At 34.9% G+C, this 5,646-nt stretch overlaps 1 pseudogene; it reads right to left on the minus strand.

The window, feature by feature from the left end:
- Positions 1 to 1,948: 1,948 nt before the first annotated feature.
- On the minus strand, positions 1,949 to 5,259 carry LOC141608710 (alpha-glucosidase-like; annotated as a pseudogene).
- Positions 5,260 to 5,646: the final 387 nt, after the last annotated feature.

Consider the following 5,646-nt stretch of genomic DNA (forward strand, 5'->3'; position numbering starts at 1 on the left):
GAACACGCTGAAAAAATAATTTCAATCTCAAAATATTAGTTTTTATGAATATTAATAATGAAATAACAATCTTTTATATTAAATATTTTAATGCAAGCCCGTGAATTTTCACGGGTTTAAACCTAGTTGACATAGAATAAAGCATACACGTAGTGTTTGTGATTTACCCAAAATCATATTATTTACTAAAAGCTCTATATACATCATCATTCTTATATTAGAATATAACGAATCTCGATGATTGTTTCACTTATATTTACTCTTTGCAAATCCACAATATTTTACAAAAAGAATTTGACTTCTTACAAACATAAAATCAATCATAATCTAATATAGTGTGGTGTAAGCCAAGTATATAAATAATTGGATCTTACGCAACCATTGTTTATTGACATAGCCATTAGCCAACAAATTAAGACTTCTACATTTGGTTCAATTAGTCACGTATAAAACATATGATCATCATTTTCTGTACACCCCCACAGTCAAAGATTTACATACTCTTCACAAATTATAAGATATCAACTCTAAACTTGATGAATAATTTTATCAAATAAGTTGAACGTCTTCCCCCACATGTTGTCTCCCCACAAATTAGTGACAAATATAATCGTTCAAACAAAATATACACATTATTCATTCATTCATCATCTCAACTTTTAGATATCACATAATCATTGACAAATAATATTCTCCAAAATTTTTTTTGTCACACATGTCCAAGATACTATATCAATTTAAAACAAAATATATAATCCCCACATTTGGTTCATAACTCAAATATCAATTTTAGTTTATCTCATAATCAAAACTAAATAACCAAACCAAATGTGTGAAATATTTTGCTTGATAAACATATTGTACACATAACAATATCTTGGTCACTCAATCATTCTAGCTACTTGTCATTCATATCTTGGAACAATTTCATTCACATAATCTCGAAATCAATTATCAAGTAATTTTACCAAGATTATAGACATTGCCAAATAAATTAGTAGCTTAAACATATGAACGATTAAGGCATATATAGTTTGACCAAACCTTCATATTTATCATCATAAATATTCGTAAAGGAGATTCACGGGAACATACCTTAATCACAAGAATGAATTGAGCAATAAAATTATAGATAATACCATTCTTTTATGAATCTTCATAAACTTTCCAGCACACTACCAGGACATTGCTGCCCATTTTAAGGAAGCTAAATGACAGAATCTGCTGACGGCTTCAACTACAAAGTTGTAGCCCTTCTTCTTCGCTTTTCAACGCCATATTACACGCCTCAAACAAAGGTCGAGAGACCGAGTTATGGCTAAAATACCAACGTACTGTCTCACTCTCTACGAGCTGAATCTTCTAGACGAAAATAAATATTTTCTCCAATCAAATGATTCTCAATGACGAGATCACAACAACAATAATAGTGACAAAATTTCGTTTCTCAATTGTTGGAAATATAGTATCACTATAGGGGCGAAGATATAATTAGAGAATATTTGTTGTTGTGTCGTGGTATGGAGGCCACTGAATGAGAAACGAAATCGCCCCGACTACGGTACAAATCGATATAGGCGTCGTCCCCTAAGGTCACACAACACTCCTAAAAATTGTGTACTCAACCATTAGGAGTTGGAACTCATATGGTATGCTCAAAATTATCATAGAGAAGTAGTAGAGATATATGGAAGATGTGTATCATAGAGAACTCATATGGTATGCTCAAAATTATTTCAATTGTAATTTATATATACTCCAAAAAATTATATATAAACTCAGGAAAATTTGATTTTTGACATCATAAAATTAAAATGTAATTTATAAACTCTATAGAATTCAAAAAAATACACAAAAACTCAAAAAGTAATTAAATGTGAGGTACTACTACATCTGATGTACAATCCTTTTTCTCTTTCAGGTTAGGTCATTTCAGATCACGACAATATCACCTCTACCAACATTCCAGTCACTTAGAAGTAGACCTGACAAAACTAATTCGGCCTCAACAACCCGACGTTGACATGTACTCAAATTGGCCCGACCCGAATGTTTATTATCGTATATTGACCGCTATACCCAAATAATGTGATAATAACCCATCCCAAAACGATCTGAACCCAAACATAACGAGACCCGACCCGAACTATTGCAAACCCACCCCGAATAAACTAAGCCTAAATTGACCCATTCCAAACCCGACCCAATTAACACGTTTACCGGGTCTATCTACAAGTCAAATAGTCCAAGTCAACTACCGTCGTATCCGATCAATTTGGGTTTTGAGTCATTTTGACGATAATTTATTTGTTTCGGTCTAGTTTTGACGGGTCTAATTTCGATGCGATTAATAATATTACAATTGAAATAAAATGGAGATTGAACAGATTTTACCTGAATCCATCGACGACAAAGCTCTTCATTAGTATTATCCATAAAACCACAAATATCAGCACCAACCATAGGCAACCCAAAAAGACCAGAATTCAACATTGACGGAATCGAGTACGCAAGATCATCCCATCTCGCTGCATTATCCCCTGTCCAATGTGCTGCATACTTCCCTGACCCCACAAATGTCGACCTCGAAAGCACAAACGGCCTCTTATTGGTGACATTAACAAGAGCTTCGTGAGTCGCTCGAGCTTCTAGGTGTCCAAACAAGTTATGTACATTGTATTCGGTCACATTACCGTAATGCAAAGCGGATCCCGGAATAGTCCTGCTTAATATCCGCTGACGACCTCCGCCGTCATTGATTTTATAAGGCGGGTCATCAAGTGTGGAGTTTGGTAGAGGTTGTGAAGTTATAAAGTTGGCTGCTTCATTCATGTCGATCCATAGTCCATCGAACTTGAGATCGTCTCAAAATCGCTTTATTTCATCGGTCCAGTAATTTTGGGCTGCAGGGTTCAGGAAGTCAGGGAAATAAACCGGTCCTGGCCAAACAGAACCCAAGTATTCCGAACCGTTGTGGTTTTTAATAAAGATGTCATCTTTTATTCCTCTACTGAATGTATCATATGAACTGTTTGTACTGATACCTATAAAGATGAATTAAATAATAATTAGACATGTCAAACGAGTCAGGTTCAAAAAACTGAAGCATGTGACAACTTAATTACCAGGATCGACAATGGGCACATATCGTTGCCCATTGTTGTGAAGATTATTTAAAAATTGTTGCATCTTGTCAAGAGGGAAGTTAACAGGATCCAAAGTGAAGTCTTTATAGGCATCCATGTAATCAATATCGGTCCACATTACGTCCAATGGGATTTTCGCTTTTGCGTAGTTGTCTACTCAAGCTCGCTCACATTCTTATATCCATATCGACATTGATGAAAACCTAAAAATCCAAGAATCATACATCAAATGATAATTATTAAAGTTTCGGTTAAAATGGTCATTTCAAATCATTTCGGATAATTTTAATGAGCAAGAAAGAGCAAGAAAGGTTACCAAAAGACCAATATGGCATGGAAGCAGGGCGACCGATAAGCTTAGTATATTGATCCATAACCTTCACGAGCGTGGGCCCACCAAAGATATAAAGATCGATAATCCCACCAATCACCTTATACGTAATTCGATCACCCGTATACTCAACATCCATCCCATTGCTATTCAACAACAATACTCCATGGATCGTCCCGTTCACTGGACCTGATCTCACGTCCATATAAAACGGGTGTGAACCGTACAAGTTAAGGTCCTTATTAGCACTAGGAATGTCGGCATTCCACATAGTAAGAACTTGGTTAGGGGTCAATTGAAATGTGGGCTTGGTGTGCTCTCCAAGCCCATATATGTGGGACCGATTAGCGGGGAGTGTGGAGTATAATTGAAGATATTGGTCTTTGAAAATGAGGGTGGTATTTGGGTCATTGGGGTCCGCTGTGGCGTTGAAGAGGATGTCATCGTTGGAGGAGTTGGTGACGGTGAAGCCGAACGGGGTGGTGTGGAGTAAGGTGAATATGAGTGATGAGTTTTTGGTGGTTAATTAACACGGTGGTCTTGTTTTCCGATGGAGGGTTGTCGTTAAGGTTGGAAAATGATGGTGGTGGTGGTCGCGGTTGTACTGGTGGTGGACGGGGTATGATGTCATCGGGGATTTCCCAACGACTATTACTAGCATCGGTTATTCTTATCCTTAGACGATCATCTCCCTCGAAACTACATAAATGCAATTAACTTCGGTTAGGGAAACGGAACTAAAATATCTTTCGTAAAAAAAAAAATTAAATAATTGATCGAAACAGAGAGAGTATAACTAAAATCCTAGTAAGTGGATTATACATCTGATGTAGTACATCAGATGGTATAATTTTTTAGCATTAAGTTAAAGTTTTTGAGTTTTAATTTAAAAAATTTGAGTTTTATTATAAAGTTTTTGAGTTCATTTATTTAAACATTAATCTCAAAAAGTTACATTATAACTCAAAAAAATTACATATAAACTCAGAAAAATTTGACTTTTGACATTATAAAAGTAAAATGTAATTTATAAACTCTATACAACTCAAAAAAAAATACACAAAAACTCAAAAATTCATTAAGTGTGAGGTAGTACATCTAATGTATAATCCTTTTTCTCCTAAAATCCGAGTAAATTAACGTACCTAGCAGTAAGGCTAAGAATTTGAATATCATCCCCATAAGTAGAGGAATTCTGAACAACTTGTAAATAAGCAGTTAATGTCTTAGTAGCATTATCAATTTGAGCATTTGTTACCTTATAACCATGCCCAATTACCGTGTCATCATTACTAAATTCTGATAATTTTGTTCCTACAACTAACGTACATAACTAGGGATGGCAATGGGTGGGATATAGATGGGGTGGAGCCATATCCATATCCATATCCATTTAATTTATGGTCATCCATATCCCACCCTCATCCATTTAATATTTTTTCATCCATCCATATCCATATCCACCGGGTGAAGCGGGTGGAGCGGGTACCCGTTGGATATTTTCACAGCTCATAAAATTTAAAGATAATATATCGTAAAAAAATTGTGGCGATAAAATTAAAAGGCATACATAATTCAAGTAACAATATGTGTTAGCAAATAGCAACCCATTATATATCCAACAACAAAGTGTCTTTGCAAAGCAAGTGATCATACAAATACGCCATGTAAGATTAACTTTATGATTTCGATAATGAAATCAGTCCCAATAACATATAGACTTGAATTAATTCAACCCTAATTCAATTATAAAGACGGAATAAAGGACTAACCTTGATCCATGTCTTACAGACGCAATCAATTCAATAATGAGAAGTATAAACCAATTGATTCTCCTCCTTAACCCTTTCCTTTATGTTCTTTGTTGATGGAGGAAGAAACTGACTTTGCCTTTCACTGCTTTAATGTACGTATGTTCTTTTTGTGTTTTTATCAGGATGAATTATGATTCTTTTAACTTCCATAATATATATAATATATTACGTACCTTTTCGCACAATCAAACCCGATCGTACCTTTTCGTGAAAGACGACGTATAATAGGGTAAGGTAAGAGGGAATAATAATTCCCGAACTTTAATTACATTAATCGGGACCGATCCATCACGATACCGTCTTTTATATTAAAGTCTCATAATAATAATGTGAACTTAACTTTTATTAAAACCGA

Source organism: Silene latifolia, chromosome 10 (assembly GCF_048544455.1).
Source record: "Silene latifolia isolate original U9 population chromosome 10, ASM4854445v1, whole genome shotgun sequence".
Classification (NCBI taxonomy): domain Eukaryota; kingdom Viridiplantae; phylum Streptophyta; class Magnoliopsida; order Caryophyllales; family Caryophyllaceae; genus Silene; species Silene latifolia.